The sequence below is a fragment of the Neofelis nebulosa genome, chromosome 8 (assembly GCF_028018385.1).
Source record: "Neofelis nebulosa isolate mNeoNeb1 chromosome 8, mNeoNeb1.pri, whole genome shotgun sequence".
NCBI classification, from domain to species: Eukaryota; Metazoa; Chordata; class Mammalia; order Carnivora; family Felidae; genus Neofelis; species Neofelis nebulosa.
Genome location: NC_080789.1, coordinates 92,556,780 through 92,576,876, shown reverse-complemented (window position 1 = coordinate 92,576,876; position 20,097 = coordinate 92,556,780). Strand labels below are relative to the sequence as shown.

Below are 20,097 nucleotides of genomic sequence, written 5' to 3'. Positions count from 1 at the left end.
AATTCTGTGTCTCCCTCTCTCTCTGCCCCTCCCCCGTTCATGCTCTGTCTCTCTCTGTCCCAAAAATAAATTTAAAAAACGTTGAAAAAAAAAAAATTTAAAAAAAAAAAAATAAAAAAAAATAAAAACATTCAGCTCCAATTTATTGAGCACCTACTATATACCAATATTCCAGGCACTATTCTAGGACCTGGGAATACAGATAACGTAAAAACTTTTCACAGTATACTCTTGTTATTTATCTTTTTTGTTTGTTTGTTTATAAGCTCTTTCTATATCACTATTTATTTTTTTTCCAATATATGAAGTTTATTGTCGAATTGGTTTCCATACAATACCCAGTGACTTGTTATTTACCTTAATTGGCTTTATGCTGATTTCATTTCCCTGTCCTAATTAAATGTACAAATAAAGAGTCATGAGAGACAAGAACATAGAAATGTTCAAATACAAGTACAAATGAATGAATATTGAAATAGCACAGGTAAATTTGTAAGTTATTGTTCATAATTCCCTTGCTTTATAATTACAACTTATAGGCAATACTTTGGCAATATTATTAAACGCTTTGGTTTTCATAATTCTAAGGAAATGTGCCTAAAGTAAACTTACACCTTGAATTTTACATTCTAAATTTTATCTTCTCCAATTCATAGCTAAAACATATATGATTTCAATCAAATTCTGACTATGAATTTTGATTTCTTTATGTTAGAAACACTTTTGTCAAATCATCTTTTTTCTCCTTCAACATTCTGAGTATTTTTTTTTTTAATTTTTTTTTTCAACGTTTTTTATTTATTTTTGGGACAGAGAGAGACAGAGCATGAACGGGGGAGGGGCAGAGAGAGAGGGAGACACAGAATCGGAAACAGGCTCCAGGCTCCGAGCCATCAGCCCAGAGCCTGACGCGGGGCTCGAACTCACGGACCGCGAGATCGTGACCTGGCTGAAGTCAGACGCTTAACCGACTGCGCCACCCAGGCGCCCAACATTCTGAGTATTAATAAAAGGGAATTTTTTCCCTTTCAACATTCCACAAATATTTCATAATTCTTTTTTACATGCTGAATGGTAGATATAGAATAATAAAAAGACAAGGCATATAACCAAATCAGAGCTACAATTCTAAAAGTTATGAAAACAATTATAACCCTAGATCTCATAGAAGAAACAAACCACTCAGACTAAAGTGTGGAAAATTAAAAATTCGACATGATTGTGTTGTTTATTATCTTTTCATAGGATAAAGAATGAAATGTGTTGTACTTAGGGGCATTGTTATTTCAGATACTGTTCTAAGATAGCCTTGAGTTTTCAATAGCCCTTAAGTCATAAGATCTATGCAGAAAAATTCAAACATAGAACCTATGTGATATCCTTGAAAGAAACTAGCTATTTTGATGCTGACACAATAATATATATGTATATATCTCACATATACAAATTCTTTCGAAAATTGACTTCATAATTCCTTGGCTTTACTGAAATCATTTAGAGCCTCTAATTAGTACTACCACAAAGGTCAACACTATGGAATTTCAACCTCTTCCAACAACAAGGTATTTCTAATAGGCTAGTATTTGCTTTTCCTGAGAGTTGCACTAAAGAAACAATGACAAAATAAAGCTAAATCAATTACTAAATATTTACCCAGTTCTTACAATGTGAAAAACATTCTGTTGAATACTACGAGTGATAAAATCACCTTAAGGTAGGCTCTGTCCTCAGGTGTTTAAAAATTTAGTTAGGCAAGCTATGCCATGTGATGTGCCACATTCAGAGAAAGCTTCCAGGAAGACCTGAACAAGGAGATGGAATAAGTTTTCCTTAAATGATAGGTATTCTTCACATGTTAAATTTATTGAGAGAAGGAAATATGTTGCCTATGTCTTTTTCTCTCTCGATGTTGCCTAGAACAATGCTTTGCATTCAGTAGAAACTCAAGAAATGTTTTCTAACTGAATCCACATAAGTAAATGCAATAAAAGAAGGTATTCCAGGGAAAATGTGAATAATTATAATAATAAGTATAATGATAATTATGATGATGGCAAATATTTGTTAAGTGCTGCTGTTTAAATGTATTGAGTTTTTTAATTTTCAAAACTGTATTGAAATAATTGCTATTGTTATGTCTATGTTGTCCCGAAGAAGTATCTGAAGCACAAAAATTAAACAACTTGTCTAAGATCACACAGCTAGTTAGTGGTTAAGCCAGGACTTAATCCCAGAAGTCTGGTTTCAGCATCTGTGCTCTTAACCACTGCACAATGCTTCTCAAAGCTCTGTGGGTAATATAGAGAATGATATTGACATGGTCACTTCCTTCAAAGAACTTTATATATAACCGGGAAAACTGTGCATGTTTGCATCATTTAAGTAGCTAAATAGTAATAAATACATTAAAATTATAGCTATTGCAACTAATCTCAAAAATGAGGAGCAAGGGCATACATGATTACGTTAGAGAAAGGGGAGATTACTGAAATCCGGAGTACTCTGGGAAGACTTCCTGGAGGAAGAGGAATTCAGACTAGAGTCCTGGGAAGGTGAGATCAGACAGGAAGAAGATGTGGGACATTTCCCAGAGAGAAACCATGTCACGAATCAAAGTCGTGTGACTCTAAGCAGCAAACAGTTATGCTCTGGGAAACATGTATAGACCAGGCTGTCTGGAATGATGATTCTGTTTGAGAGTCAAGGGTAATGGTTAGGAAAATCTGTTTGAAGCAAATGACAGGCTGACACTGGCTCTTTTTGAATCTTCAAATCTGGTGACACCTGAATCTTTGGCAAAACAAATCCACCCTGTGCCCAGGATTTGGTGGCTTCCAGAAATTCTTCCCAGAATAACCCCCAACGCTCTGCAGTCTTATCTCCATGAATGGCTGGCACAAGTTGACTTTCAAGTTCTCATTACTCTGGAGACCTCAGATTTCTTCTCAGGCTGACTGACCGAACTAGCTTTCAGTTCCTTCTTGGTCAACCTTAAAGGCAAGCCACTCTTTTCTCTCCCTTCCAAAAGGAAGGCACTTTGCGTGATCACTTCTAAAAGTTTAGGCATTTTCAAAAGAGAAGGAACACACCTTTTCATTCTTTTGCAAATGTGCTCTGAGGGTAAGAGATCATAAACTCTGTTTGGAAAAGAGCACTGAGGGCAGAAACGAGTGATGGTAAAACATAGAATAAACAGAAATAAACCTCTCACAGATTTATTTATCCCCAAGTTTTACCAGAAGGTGACTTGGTAACATGTCTTATAGGAAGTGAAAGACCTAGATCAAATGTTTTAAAGTATCCTGAATGTCTTTCCTCTAGGACCCGGGTTGTCCTCACAGGGTTCATAACATTTTAAAACTGTTTGGCATGCCTGGGCTTACCTCTGTGGTATAGTAGAATAAAAAAAAAAAAAAAAAAAACCTTTTGTCTGCTCTTGGAAGACAATATTGGGCTAAATATAGTGCCATGTTCCACAGCTTGTAAAATCAACGATATGGCGCAAATCTGAAGGCATCCTCAAAAGAAATATGGCAAGAAAAGTACATTGCCTGCGTTAGTCATACCTGCCATCTCCCTGAATATCCCTGAAGTGGCTGGACATCTGCATTCCACATCCTGGCTGGCGTTAATGTGACTTTTCTATAAAAGGAGAGGAGGACAAAAGAAAAAGCAAAATGTGCTCCACAATGGAAAATGTGATCCTCAGCCACTGGGATAAAATTACATTGACAGTGGGGGAGTTACTTTCTTCCTTCGAAGAACAATGTTTGATGTTTGAACTAGACTCTCTGGTGACGAAGCTCATAACTTGGGAGATAAATCAGGTTCAGATTTAGAAAAGACTTTTTCAGAAGTTGCTTAGCAGGGTAGTTTTAGAGGTTAACATGTGAATAGAGGTTACATCATGCCTTGTCTGTCTGTCCTGCGTTTATTGGACAGAGATAATATGGCCTCTTCCCCGTGTAGCACACATAAAGAAATTTAGATTCTGTCATAATTGTTCATTTTAAATACTGTGACATTTTAATATCTGGAAAATGTTTAAATCTGTCTCTTTTCCTTCTTTATGTTAATTTCTACATCTCTTCCTATTTATCTCTTTTGTGCATCACACATATTTTACTATGAACTCGATTTTGCGGGTGAAAGGCCACAACTAACTGTTTGCATGCCTTATCTCTGCCCTAGAGAGGGGTAACTCACAAATGAGCCAGCTGCACCTACTGTACATAAAACAGCAACATCACTTTGATCTCTCCCTTAATGTGCTAGGTTTAGATTACTTTGTGAGCAAAAAGGGGTGAAAGGTGGCCGGATACTATTTTAACTAACTACTGGGGGCAGTATTTATTCATGGTGCAATTTTTAATAGGAAAGATGGAACATGAAAGCCTGTCAAATATACTGCTCAAACAGTCTGACAACACAGAATATTTTTACAGATGAAAGGTGAGGAATCTCCAACTTCTCAGGATAACATAAATTGTATGGAAAAAGTAAGACATGTGAAAAAAAAAAGCCAGATAGAAGACTATTTATATCCCCTTGTGATTGTATGAAACCCTGCCACAAAACCAGAGGACTATTTCAGAGTTGCATTTGTCGGGTACAAAGAGGAACATAGTGAACATTAAAAATACACACTTTGAGAAAGATTCTCATTACATTTATAATTCATGTAATATTGTTTTTACTAAGAACTGAGTGTTTCAGGGAGTGTCTGTTCCAATTTGGTAACAAGGTGGAAACCAGAAATATATAAGAAATATACGAGGATGTTATTCTTCAGGATTGGAAGAGTGACTGTCTCCAACCACCAATCAGATTCTTACTCCTATTGTGTTTATTCAGAAATAGCTTGAAAATTCTGTTTCTGCCTTTGATGAGAGCTTCATCTTTCCTTTCTTGGCTTACCACAGCCTTGTCCTAAAACATTTATTTTCAATCTTTTTTCTTTCTGTCCCCAAAACACTGGTGGTACTTGATGTACTCCTGTTGGAGTTACAGTGGCTCCCTATGAGAGTGTTCGATAAGGTGGAGGCATGGAAAGTACAAGAGGGGCATGACGATCTCTGGAGTAACTTGCATGTTATAAAGAAGACTCAGTCAGACAAGGACAGATATCATATGTTTTCACTCCTATGTGGATCTTGAGAAAATTAACAGAAGACCATGGGGGAAGGAAAGGGGGAAAAATAGTTACAGAGAGGGAGGGAGGTAAACCATAAGAGACTCTGAAATACAGAGAACAAACTGAGGATGGATGGGGATGGGGGAGAGGGGAAAATGGGTGATGGGCATTGAGGAGAGCACTTGCTGGGATGAGCACTGGGTATTGTATGTAAGCGATGAACCATGGGAATCTACCCCCAAAACCAAGAGCACATTTTACACACTGTATGTCAGCCAATTTGACAATAAATTACGTTAAGAAAAGAAGAAGAAGGAAAAGGAGAAGGAGAAGGAGAAGGAGAAGGAGAAGGAGAAGGAGAAGGAGAAGGAAGACTCCATAGGTGCCTGGGTGGCTCAGTCAGTTGGGCTTCTGACTTGGGCTCAGGTCACAATCTAGAGGCTCATGAGTTCAAGACCAGCATCTGGTCCTGTGCTAATAGCTACAAGCCTGAAGCCTGCTTCAGATTCTGTCTCTCTCTCTTTCTGCCCCTCCTCCACTCATGCTCTGTGTCTCTCTCAAAAATAAATATAACATTAATAAAATTTAAAAAATAAAATAAAGAAGACTCCACAGTTATTTAAACACACCTAACTCATGCCTAGGAATCATTAGTGTTAAATTATTTAGCCTTTTGTAATCTGGATATAATCCAGGTCACTAATTTCATTAGCATTATGAACCCCACTTATTTGCCCTGAATCTCACCTTTTTATATATCCATCTGGAAAAGCAAACTCCACCTACTCTATTTTCTTTCTCCCCAGAACATTTCTATTTCATTTAAAATTCCAAGCTGAAAAATAATAAAATAAAATAAAATAAAATAAAATAAAATAAAATAAAATAAAAAATTCCAAGCTCAAAATTTGTTCTCGAGTGAAGCCTTCGCCATCAGCCCCCACAAAGACTTGGTTTTTGTCATCCTAGTTATTACCTCAGCAACACAATGATGACTCTGAAAAAGAATTTATGATATGATATTCTGATTTGTCTGTTTAAATACCTGTCTTCACAACCCCACCACCAGAATGTGTGGTAGGATGTTCATTCATGTTTTTTGTTATTATTATTATTTTTTAGAGAGAGAGAAAGCAGAGGAGGGGCAGAGAGAAAGGGTAGGGAAAGATCGAGCAGGGAGCATCCCAATGCAGAGACCTGAGCCAAAATTAAGAGTTGGGCATGTAACCAACTGAGGCACCCAGGCGCCACTGTTCATTCATCTTTGTGAGTCCTAACTTCAAATTCAGTGGCAACCACAATTTAAGTGATGAATAATGATTAAATAACATTTGCATATATTTGTATATGTGTGTTTTCATTTTATTATAAATAAATTGAGAAATATAAATAGATAAATATAAATAAATTGAGAAATTACGTACACACACACACACACACACACACACCTTAAGTGTAGGGCTCAATAACTGTTACATTTGTATACCTCCATGTAACTGGGACTCAGATGAAGGTATAGAATAATTCCAACTTCCCAGAGGGTTTCTTCATGCCCCTTCCTAATCAACACCTTCTCCCTACCAGGTCACTGCCATTCTAACTTTAATGCAATAAATTAATTTTGCTGGTTTTGAACTACATAGGGAGTCTATAAGTGGAGCCAAACAGTATTTACTTTTTTGTGTCTGACTTCTTATATTTGGCACAATGTTTTTGAGATTCACCCATACTGTTCTATGTTCATTCTTTTGTATTATGGTATAGAATCCCATTGCATAAGTATGACATGACTTATTTATCCATTCTCTTCTTCATGAACATGTGGACTATTTATAGCTTTTAATTTCTATGAATAAAGTTACTATTAACATTTTTGTACTCATTTTTTGTGGATATTTATGCCATTTTCTTGAGTATATATGTAGGCATTGGATTGGTATGTCATAGGATAGGTATAAGATTAGTTTTTCAACTTTCATTACTTCCTAAATTGGCTGGGGCAATTGATACACTCAAAAGCTAAATTTAGGAGTCCCACGTGTTCCGTATCCTTGCCAGTAATTCATATTGTCAGTGATTGATTTTAGCCACTCTGGTAGCTTTATAGTGGCCTCCTTGTAGATGAAATTTACATTTCCTTATTGACCAATAATGTTGAGCACATTTTTATGTACCTATTGGCCAATTTGGATATCATATTTTATTAATTGCCTTTTCAATTCTTTTGCACTTTTTACTAGGTTGTCTTTTCCCACTGATTTGTTGGAGTTCTCTACATATCTGAATACAACTCCTTTGTCAGATGTATTGCAAATAAAGTTTCTCAGATGTGGTTTGCCTTTCTTTTGATGAACAGATGTTCTCATAAATTTTTTTTAATGTTTATTTATTTATTTTTTTGAGACAGAGAGAGACAGAGCATGAACGGGGGAGGGGCAGAGAGAGAGGGAGACACAGAATCGGAAGCAGGCTCCAGGCCCTGAGCCATCAGCCTAGAGCCCCGCGGGCTCCAACTCACAGACCGCGAGATCCTGACCTGAGCTGAAGTCAGACGCTTACCCGACTGAGCCACCCAGGCGCCCCGATGAACAGATGTTCTTAACTGAGTCCCATTCTTTTTTTTCCTTTCATCTCTTTATGTACTTTTAAGAAATCTTTAGCCAAGTTTGTAAAGATATTGTTCTGTAATTCTTCTAGAAATTTGATTTGTTAACTTTCAAATTCAGGTCTGTTATCCACTTCAAACTTATTTTTCTTTATGGTGTGCAGAAAGCTTTGAGATTTGTTTATATCCCATAGACAAATGCAACTGCTCCAGAACTATTTATTGAAAAGATCATCTTTACTGTCACCAGCTTGCAGTAGGACCATATATGTGTAGGCTTACTTTTGGTTTGTTAATTTGATATCATTGGTATATTTGCCTTAATTACTATATCTTGAAATCTGGTAAAGTAAGCCCTCTAATTTTGAATTTTATTAAGATTATCTTGAATATTCTAGGTTGCTAGCTTTTCATACAAATGTTAGAATTAGCTTGTCACTTCCCACTTACTACCCCCCCCCCCCAAACTGTTCTAAATTGATTAGAATGGTATTGAATCAATAGATTTTAACTTGGAGAAAAACACTTGAAGAGACATAGAACAGTTCAGGGACGCCTGGGGGGCTCAGTCAGTTGAGCATCCAACTCCAGCTCAGGTCATGATCTCATGGTTCATGAGTTTGAGCCCCGCGTTGGGCTCTGTGCTGACAACTCAGAGCCTGGAGTCTGCTTCAGATTCTATGTCTCCCTCTCTCCCTCTGCCCCTCCCCTGCTCATACTTGGTCTCTCTCTCTCAAAAATAAACATTAAAAAAAATTTTTTTAAAGACATCCAACACTTTAGATTTTCCATCTTGTGCTGGTTTTGGTAACTTGTGTTTTCAAAGGATTTTTTTCCCATTTCATGATTTTTAATAATTTAGCAAATGTAAATTCTTTAAAAAATCACTTATTACCTTTTTAATATCTTTAAAATATAGTTTTCCTTTTTTTTTTACTTTGAATAGTGATAATTTATGCTTCTTATTCTCTCCCAACCCCTTATTTTGTCCATCTTACTAGTTGTTTATGAATTTCATTAATCTTTTCAAAGTACCAACTTTTGGCTTTGTTGACTGCCTCTATTGTATGCCTGTTTCTACTCTTACCTAATTATTTTTTTTCTTTCCACCTTCTTTGAGTTTAGTTTGCTGTTCTTTTTCTCACTCTTGAGGAAGACGCTTAAATTATTGATTTTAGATCCTTCTTTTGTAATGCATGCATATAAAACTACAAAATTATTACTCAGCATGCTCTAGCTGCATTGCATAAATTTTGACATGTTGTATTTTTTTATCATTTAGATCAAAATATTTCCTAATTTCCCTAGTGATTTTTTCTCTGAATTAAGTCTTTCGCAGGGGTATGTTGCTTAATGTCTAAATATTTATAGATTCTCTAGTCGTCTATCTTTTATTCAGTTCTAATGTAAATACTTCGATGATCAGAATGTGACTTAAATCCTTAGGAATTTGTCAAGGCTTATTTTAAGGACAGAATATGGTCTATTTTGGTAAATGTGTTATGTGCACCACAGAAGAATATGCTTTTTGTGGTTGTTGCATATGATGTTCTATATATGTCAACTAGATAAATTTGGTTTGTCAGTTCTTCAAATCTTATTCTTATTGATTTTTGTGGGGGGGGCGTTAGGCAATTAATTTGTTTTTTCTTTTAAATATCCTTTATTTTTTAGGGAAGTTTTAGGTTTAGAGAAAAACTGAGTAGAAATTACAGAGTTCCTTTATACCTTCTATCCATATACATGCACATCCTTCTCCACACTCAATATCCTACACCTGAGTGTAACACATTTGTTACAGTTGATGAGAATATGTTGACACATCTTTTACATCCAAACTCCACAGATTACAAGAGGAATCACTCCATGTTGTACATTTCATAAGTTTGGACAAATGTATATTGACATATACCCACCATTATAATTACCTACAGAATAGTTTCCCTACCTTAAAAAAATCCTCTTTGTTCTGCCTCTTTATCCCTCCTTCCCCCAACCCCTGCCAACCACTGATCTTTTTTATTGTCTCCATAGTTTTTTCTTTTCCAAAATGTTATATAGAGTCATACAGTATGTGACCTTTTCAGAATGACTTCTTTCGCTTTGTAATGTGTATTTAAAGTTTCTCCATGTCTTCATGGTTTTATAGCTTTTATTTTTAGTACTGAATTACATTCCTTTGTCTGGATGTACCACAGTTTATTTATCCATTCACCTACTGAAGGACATCTTGATTGCTTCCAAATTCTGGCAATAATGAATCAAGCTGTTATAAATATTCACGTACAGGTTTTTGTGTGGACATAAATTTTCAACTCTTCTGGGTAAAAGCCAAGACATGCAATTGCCGGGTTGTGTGGTTAGAGTATGTTTAGTTTTGGAAGAAACTGCCAAATTGTTTTTCCAAAGAGGCTGAACCATTTTGCATTTCTACCAGCAATGAGTTTCTGTTGCTCCATATCCTTCCCAGCATTTGGTGTCTTGTGCTCTGGATTTTGGACATTCTAACGGGTCTGGAGTGATATTTTGCTATTGTTTTAATTTGCATTTTGCTGATGACACATCATGTGGAGCATCTTTTCATGATTATTTGCTATCTATATGACTTCTTTGGTGAGCAGTCTTTTAATGTCTTTGGCCCATGTTTTAAATGGATTGTTTTCTTATTGTTGGGTCATAAGAGTTCTTTGTATATTATAAAATATATAATGCTGCTTTATCAGATGTGTCTTTTGCAAATATTTTCTCCCAGTCTGTAGTTTGTCTTTTCATTCTCTTGACATTGTCTTTCACAGAGCAGAAGTTTTTAATTTTAATGAATTCAAGCTTATCAGTTGTTTTTTCATGAATTATGCCTTTGGTGGTTTATCTAAAAAAAAAACCATTGCCATACTCACAATTACCCAGATTCTCTCTTAATGTTAAATTCTAGGAGCTTATAATTTTGCATTTTACATTTAGATCTAGAATCCATTTTGAATTCATTTCTATGACAAACATAAGATCTGTGTCTAAATTCTTTATTTTCTTTCTTTGCTTTTGTTTTGTTTGTTTTGTTTGCATGCAGATATCCAGTTGTTTCAGCACCATGTGTTGGGAAGACTACTTTTTCTATTTTGAGATGCCCTTTTTTCCTTTGTCAAAGATCAGTCGACTATACTTATGCAGACCTACTTCTGGGCTCTCTGTTTTGTCTGTTCCTTCACCAATACCACATTGTCTTGATTATTAGCTTTTTAGTAAATCTTGAAGTCAGAGAGTGTCAGTCTTCCAACTTTGTAATCCTTCAATATTGTATTGGCTATTCTGAGTCTACCTTTGGGGGTTTTGTCTGCTGTTCTCTTAGTTATTGAGACAACTGGGTTGAAATCTTGCAGTGTTTTATATTCATCAGTTAAAACTTGAGTGTGTTATATTTTTCAAATCTTATATCCTTACTAAATTTTTTACTTGTTTATACTCTCAGTTACTGAGAAAAGTGTGTTAAACTGCCCAATTGAACTTGTGCATATACTTGTTTATTCTTTTAGTTCTGTTAACTCTTGCATTATATATTTTAAATCTTTACTATTAGGTCCATAGTAGTTTAGGCTTATATATCTTCTTATTAACTAGGACTTTTATCTCTACAAAGTGTTTCTTTATGTCTTGTAACATTTCTTGCATTCAATGCAGTTTTGTCTAATATTAATACGGTAATAGCATCTTTCTTATGGTAAGTATTTACATGGAAAACCTTTTTGTCCATTGTTTTATTTTCAATATACCTTTACTTTTATATTTAAAGTACACTTCTTGTAAACAATATACAATTAGATCTTTTAAAATCCACTCTGATAATCCTTGTGTTTTAATAGGGATTTTTGATCAATTCATGTGTAGTGTATTTATGACATGGTTATGTTTAAGTCTAACATCTTACTTTTTGGTCTTATTGTTCCATATATTATTTGTTACTGTTGTATTGATTAAATATTTTTGTTATTCCTCTATTAGCTTTTTCCTGGGGGGGGGGGTTATAACTTTTAGTATCATTATTTTGTGGTTATCCAAGAAATTACTTCTTTAACTTATTACAGTATAGCTTAAATTAGTACTTTTAGAACATCTTAAACAGTGTAAGCTCTTTCTACCAGTTGACTCCACTTAATACACTCTCATCTCTTTTTCATTTTTTATATTTTGCTAATTTTGTCATGCCTTTCATCCTAATGTAAAAACCCCCACAAAATATTATGATTGTTGCTCCAAATAGTAAATAGTTTCATGTTTATCCATTTATTTACCATTCCAGAGCCATTTATTTCTTTTCACCTCTCTGCTTTTATCTTGGCTTATTTTCCTTACAGCTGAAGGAAATCCTTTAGTATTTCTTGTAATGTTGGGCTGCTAGTGACACATCCTCTCAGCTTTTTTTCTCCTTTGTCTGAGAATGTCTTTATTTTAGCTTCTCATTTGAAGGATAATTTCACTGGAGATAGCATGCTAGATTTTAGCAGTTGTTTTCCTTAGCACTCTAAAGATATTTTCTGGCTTCCATAGCGTGTCAGACATTGATGCAAGATTAAGGAGCACAAAATGTTTATTGGAGGATGGGAGGAGTAGGTAACTCCTGTGAAAGATAAAAAGGCAGAAGGCAGGTATGTCAGATTGTGAGGCTGATCTGACATCTGTGAGTAGAAATTAAGAAAGAAAAAGACCTGGGCAGGAAGAGCCTCATCCCATGATACAAATCTGACACAACCTTGACTAACTCTTTGGAGAGCTCTGAAGCAAATTCTACCTGTTTGAGAAGTCCCATGTTAGTGAGAAATAGCCAGGTTATAATACCCCTGCTCTGTTTAATCATTAGTTTGGTGCTGCCTGGCAAAAACATAGCCTTGGCTAGAACATTGAAGTGCATCCTTAAAGCACTGCAGTTGGAGGCTGTTAGCTAAATATACTCAATACAACTGAATGACGAATTCTCCTCAAAGAGAGATCAGAGAGGAATAACTCTATGCCTAACATGATCCATGTCTTGCATTACAGGGATTCACTTTTTATGTATTTAGGTTGTAGCCCCTTCAGGGTTCCGATGGATCTCTCTTCCAGGGTGGAAAAAAAGCATGAGGTTAGTGGGACAACTATAACCACCACTGCTGTAGTTGTTCTTGGGACCACAACTGGTGTTCATAGTCTCTCTTCCACAATGATTTAAATAACCCTCATCCTCAGTGTTATTTCTGCTGGTTTCCATGACTAGTGGAGTGACCTAGGGGTGTTTGAGTTACATGTAACAAAACCCTTCTCAGAATAGAGTTACTGCATTTGTTCATTCACATGTACTGTCAGGCAATGGAGTACCAAGAGACATCCAAGTAGATTCCATGAATATTTTTCTCTGGTCCATTATCTAAGAATAATCCTAACTCATCTTACTGGTAAGGATCAATTGCCCCTGACAAGATGATAACTATTCTTCTTGTCTGTTGTTCCCTGATCTCAGCGTTCCAAAGTGCCCCGATGGCAATCAAAGAATATAGGTCAATCGCTACACGTGTCCACTGGCCAGAATATGACCCTGTTGGGGATCAGGAGCTCCAACTGTACAGAATCCAGAGTTGTAGTAAGGGAAATCTCAAAGTCTTACAGTGGATCATTAGGAATGATGGTATATATGTAGACCCACTTCTACTTCCATCTTCTGGTTCATGTATGCATGCATGTTTTTCTTGGGGGGACACAGTGCTATATAAGTCTCTAATTCAATATGGATGCTGCATCCTAAGAGATGGCAGCCCATCCTCACAGAATATTACTTCTGAGCTGGTGCTTCTAGCATTACCTCTGGGAGGTCATTCCAATGTTCTAAGGCTAGCTAATTCTGGGTGGTACGTTGTACGATATGACTAGTGGATCCCAATATTTGGATACTTTCATATCGTGTGTGTGTATGTGTGTGTGTAGAGAGAGAGAGTGACAGAAACAGACAGAGAGACAGAGACAGATATTTTAAAGAACAGGCTCGCATAATTGTGGGGGCTGACAAGTCTCAAATTTTCAGGGAAGACCAGCAGGCTGGAGACTCAGAGAAAAGTTGATGGTGCAGTGTTGAGTCCAAAGACTGTCTATAGGAAGAATTCTATAAACACTGAAGAAGACTTCAGTGTTTTCTCTTGATGCCTTCTGCTGAATGGATGAGGCCCATCAACATTAAGGAAGGTAAACTGCTTTACTCAAAATCTACTAATTTAAGTTAATTGTTCCTAAAAAATACCTTCACAGCAGCATCTAGACTGGTGTTTGACCAAAAACTGGGTACCATGGTGTAGCAAACTTAACTCACAATATTGGCCATCACAGCTGTAAATTAGACATCTGTAGGCTTCCAGATAATAGTTTTGGCTGAAGTCCTACAAAGCAGAATTCAAACTCACATCCAATAAAAATGTCATTTGTCATCCTCAGATAAGAGGAGCCAAAAGTAGTCACCTTGTCACCGAGTGATGGTATCTCCTTCAGAAATAGTGCCACATTTTGTGTCAGTCTTATTTCTGGAAAATTGATGAGAGGATACAGTAGCTATATTAGCCTTGGTAAGTGGTATTCCATGCTATTAGTCCCATACATAACCTAAGTCTTTGCCACTGTGGTCAATCCTTCCGGGTGCCTTTTTAGCTAGTTCTAAGTGGCTAATGACAAAGGCTGACTTAAGACAACTTTCTGAATTATCTTGTCTGCTCGGTTTTTCAGTGCCTGTTCCATAGTTGGTGTTTTCTTTTTTTTTTTTTTTTTTTTTTTTTATTAAATTTTTTTTTTTCAACATTTTTTATTTATTTTTGGGACAGAGAGAGACAGAGCATGAACGGGGGAGGGGCAGAGAGAGAGGGAGACACAGAATCGGAAACAGGCTCCAGGCTCCGAGCCATCAGCCCAGAGCCTGACGCGGGGCTCAAACTCACGGACCGCGAGATCGTGACCTGGCTGAAGTCGGACGCTTAACCGACTGCGCCACCCAGGCGCCCCCATAGTTGGTGTTTTCTGTGAGCATTAGTTTTTATTATAAAAATATTCACCTTATACCTATTTTTATATATCCTTCAGAAACCTTTTCTCCAGACTCTCTTGTTATTGATCTTTCAATTTATTTCTATAAGTTCCTTGGCAAGCTAGCTAAGCCATTTTCCACTCAGAACACTTTTCTTTTACCAAAGCATGCATAGACATAAACAGCATTAAAAGTTCCACCTATTGGGAAAATTTTGCCTCACCAATATCTTTCAAGGCCACCTCTAAGAATAACTATAGAGCAGGCATATCATTTTCAGCTTATACCACATACTGAGCCAATCCTTCCATTAACCTAGTCAACCCATCCACTGGGCTTTGTTTCCCTCCTTCAGCTGATTAGGTAGAATCTTTCACATGGCCATAGGTATGAATAAACTGAAGGAACCGTGGTGAAACAACCATGGTGAGTGACATGTGGTTCTGAGTAAGCTGTTCACATAGCTTACTTATGCCTTCTGGTTTTGCTTAGTACATACAGTTTCAATTTGTGATGGATTGTTGCTGGGACCACTTGATTACATGACTTGGTGGGTCCAATATAATTGAGCTCATAGGAAATTTTAAACAAACTGATAAACTAAGAATCTTGTACCATACCAGAAGCTGCTTTTTTAAAGGAACATAGTTTTGTTTTGTTTTGTATTTTTGCTGCAGATGGCATGACTTCTCTAGCGGCTTGAATTGTGATTTTCCCACTGGAATTTGTCATAAAATCCATACTGCATATTTTACACTGCTGAAACCTCCAAAATCATAAAGTCTGCTGGATTTTAAGTCCCAAACTGCCGGTTTTATTTACTGCGGCCTGGACTTGCTGTAGAGTCCTTTTCCATTCCAGACCCCATTCAAGTCTATCAGTTCACTACATGGGCCAGAGTATTCTTAGATGTGGAATGTGTGCTGCTTCCAGAACCCAAAGAGGCCCATTGGGTATTGTGGTTCTTTGTGGTGGGTGATGAAAGATACAGTAAATAGCCTTTACGTTGGTGCGATTGTCCTGGGATAGCCCTTATGATTGAGCACTAGAAATTTGCTGAAGTGGCAGGTCCCAGAATCTTTGCAGAATCTGTCTTCCACTCCCAGAAGCTCATGTGTTTTATAAAACCTTATCATTTACAAACTAAGTTCTGTGACAGCATTTCCTAGAATCTAACTTGGCCTGAGGAACAGAGCCACCACTGAACTTATTATTGATTCTGGTATCCCTCACACCAGTGGATTCCTGATGGCCTTGCTGAATGACATTTTCTCTGGAACATAATCTGGAACATAATTATGTTTCTGTGGAACATAATCCTCTGGTGGGTCTTCTGGTCTCACATAATATAGCCATTCTAGCCTGCCCACCTCCCTGAGGTTTTTTATCCCTTTCCCCATTGTCTCGCATGGCAGTTCAAGCATTGCAACTTCAATTATCATGGGCCATCACTTTCTCTAAACTTCTGAAAGCCACTATAAAGCAACAAATTTGCATCATTCTCTGGAGTCCTTGCCAAGTGTTAAAATCATACCCTGGGAGAATTAATAAACTCTCCTTTTTTTAGTGTTATGTCCTGTCCTCTTGATCAAGAACCTTCAAAATTCAGTTGTGAGTACTCTGCACAGGCTTTTCGCCATCAATGCTGGCTAATTATTGAATATCTTTTTCCTTTCTTTTCTTTTGTTCTTTCTTTTTTTAAGTATAGTCCCTTTCCTCACTAATCAAGCCCAGTAGATCTTTGACTTGCTTTTGCTATGACTTAAATCAAAGTTTGGCCTGATGTGCAGAAAAGAAGATAGTGGGGAAAATCCTGAAGCTGACCCTGTTTCCCTGTGGGAGAGAGGACTCTACAGTGTTTCCCCACATGCAGAAAAGGCCACCTGTATAAGATCTAAGTATTTAGAGGATTTGGGGAGCCCAAATGTTTGGGTACATACATTCAGATGATCATCATATGTCAGGGCTTCAGGCTTTCCCAGCAAGAGCCCTAATCTTGGCATAACAGAACTGACTCTGTCAAGCACTCTATAGTCTTTCCCAGCCCCTGCTCTCAGCCAGACATCCTGTAAGCAGTCTCAGAATAAGGTCAACTCAGGAGATGTCCAAGGTTCTGACAGGTGGTAATGGTGCTCACCCATGAGCCTGACTTTTTTCATGGGTTGTAGCCTTGTCTCAATTGCTATCAAATGCCTAAAAACAGTTCCCTCATATATATTTTTCTAAGTTTTTTAGTTGTTTATGGTGGGAATTTAATTACAAAACTAGGTACTCTATCATGGCCTGAACCAGGAGTCTCTTAATAAATGCTGATGAGTTGAAGGGAATTCTGGTATATCCTGATGAAAATATTGAGGAGGCATTGGGAATTATCTGTATATCGGCAATAGTTAAAAGAGGCTATAAGAGTGGTTGATGTTTTCAAGGAAGGTTATACAAGACCAAAGAAAGGAAAAATTTTAAAACAACAAATTAGGGAACAACAGTATTTATAGGGTACAAGATTATGAAAATTCAGAAAAGACTGAAAAAGTGACAGAAACATAAATATTTTATCTAGGCATTCTGTTGTGCTTCAGTTAATTAACAAATATTTGCTGTAATATTCTAGAATTTGTATAATTAACAAGGAAGAGATCGTATGAATTTGTGGGTAAATCAAGGATTAGGGTTCGATGAGGAAGAATTTCTAAAAGAGTAAGTTTTGAGTTAAAGACTAATTGGATCAAAGCATGATGAAATGGAATAGATGTAGGGAATAGGGTTAATTCTGCCCTCAGCTAAGCATGAGCAGGATTAAGACTTTGCTGCTGTAATGCACATGAGGAAATAAAGAGACATGTCAGGGTAGAAAAAAACAAAAACAATGGCTCCAGAATTTTCATGTTGATGGAGATTCAGAGCAACAATGTAGTTCAGAGCAGATTCAGGGCACTTGTCTGGAGGCTGCATTTCCCTAGTAAATACACTCAAAATTTAAAGTCTGTGGTATAGATCAATGCAAATAATATTGAGTTGATGTTTTCAAACACACATTTGCTAATTCTCTTGTCATTTAAATAATTAAGTGATTATTTAACTTGGGGTTGTTTGGGGAAGCTACTAAGGATTTTAGAAGACCTTTAGTTCTCTCCAATCTTATCCCAAACTATCTTCATTCTGCTAATGAAATGCATTAATGTGTTGATAGAAGAACAAGGTGGAAGATTCTAAATGAAAGAGGAAAGCAGGAAACATTACCCTAATTGGTCTGAAAGGCAGAAATTCACTTTAAATTAGATCTCATTTGTAAGTGAGGTAGGGGAAGGTTAGGTCTTTAAAAGTCAAGCTAACAATGTTAAAAATAACTCATAAAAATACTGGTAATTTTAAACCTAGTAAGATGGAGAAAATCATGATGCTATGGGGTCTGTGCTGAACTTTTTGTAAGTCTAGTTGTTGAGGTGAGTATACTGTAGTGCATATGCAGGTGGACACTTTGTAGTTAGCAAAAGGCCCGCGATTGGATGGAGAAAGATTGATTCATGGTCATCTGTCTGTCTGTGACATAACAAATACTCCATGATGTAACTGTTCATCAAAACAGAACGGCAGTAACCAAGATAAACTATATTGTATTACCAATAGGGGGCTCTGTGGCTTTGCAATACAATTGTGCTCATTCATTTAAATGCCCCCCCAACCCCCCTCCAATGAACCACTTTGCTTTGTTAATAAACTGTTGGGGCCTTCTATCCATCCATCTATCCCTTCATCCTTCCATTCTTTCAGTTAGTGTCATTTACCTGCAATTCTTCATTAGTTAACGGTGAAAATACTCAGAAGGCAAATAGCTCCACTGCTTTCTCTCCACCTCATTGGGATTGTGGGAACTCTTATTGAGTGGTGAGGGTTAGGGTAATGAAACTTGGAAAAATGCCATCCCAGGATTCCTCTGTGCTACCAATATGCAAATAATTTAATAGTAATGCAGTCAAGAGTTCCCTGAGTAAAGACTCTCCATTTTCATCACTGTTGGTAAGTGCCAAGAGGGACAGATGAGAATAAGTTATAGCCACATTGTGACATGTAATAAATCTTCCAAAAGAGGTTTACACATACTCAGCTCTTTGGCTTTTATCCTGTGTACGACACTTCTGTTTGCTTTGCATCTAAGCAACAGAAAGTAATCAGCCTCTAAGAACTTAATTATTGGTTGCACGGATAACCCTTAGGGTGTGTGTGTCCAGTCACTTGGGCCTCCTCCTACATCTCTCATCACATAAAGCAATATGCTTCTCTGAGTGCCAGCCTCTCTGGAAAGCACGGGGGTTCATTTCTTCTTCCAGGGGAAGACAAAGGGCTGCTGAAACAACAGAATACATCGAAATGGCCCTTCTTTGGGAAAATGAGCTGCTAACAGTTCTTGATGACTGAAACAAAGGAAGAGTCCTAGGGCTAGAAATCACTCAAGAACAGAGCCTTGATAACAGTCAGCCGCGGAGAAGTAGAAATTGTAAGGAATTCTAGGGAGAGCAATGGGGCAATACTGTAACAGGCTTGCAAAATCCAACTCAGAATCACACTAGTATATTAATGAGACAAGTTTAAACCAGTCACACTCCCACCTCTAAACCAAACTGTTAACACAGTTTAACACACTTTCAAAGGGGCACCCCTATGATGTGCTAATGAAGTCACTTTCTTCCCAGCAGGAGTCAATGGGCTTTCCCTTCTTTGTTGAGCTCTCTTTGATCAGGCAAACAAAATACTCAAATACCTTGTCAATCCTGGCAGGCAGTGTGTTTTTCAAATGTATCTTAGGGGAAACTGAGGCGTAAAGGATCAAATTTAAAATTTAAAGGTAGTACAATTATCTGAGTTTGGATGGATTTTCTGCTCCAGCTTTTCCCTACTGCTATTTAAACGTTGTGAAATGAATAAGAGCTATTCAGGTATTATATCTTTTAAGTTAACAACTTGGAGAGTAACAATAGCTGTGAAATGCTCTCTAATTGTTAAACACTGAACAAATGTATGAAGCATTACATTTCAATTTTTTAAATTACATTGCAAATCGTTTGTGTGAAACTGGACATTTAAACAATTGGGTTAAAAAAAAAGCCTATAAGTACTAATGGATACATTCTAGACACCAATGGATACATTTAAAGCAGCCAAACAATTTAATTCAATTATTTTCAGAATAGCTTCAATGAAAGCAATCTCTTAAAAAGCATTGTTCCAGGTAGCTCCAAGGACAGAAACTATATTTTTTTAGATTAGGACAGTGGTGTGTACATGGGGTGTTTCTTTTTTTTTAATTCTTTAAACTGTACACACAAAAAT

At 36.8% G+C, this 20,097-nt stretch overlaps 1 long non-coding RNA gene across 1 annotated transcript in view; it reads left to right on the top strand.

The window, feature by feature from the left end:
• The window catches only part of LOC131519928 (uncharacterized), a 67,583-nt gene that overhangs the window by 30,934 nt on the left and 16,552 nt on the right, over window positions 1-20,097 (top strand). The window contains exons 2-3 of the long non-coding RNA XR_009265880.1: window positions 13,228-13,347; window positions 13,786-13,943. This is a non-coding gene — a long non-coding RNA (uncharacterized LOC131519928). The remainder of the gene's footprint in view (window positions 1-13,227; window positions 13,348-13,785; window positions 13,944-20,097) is intronic.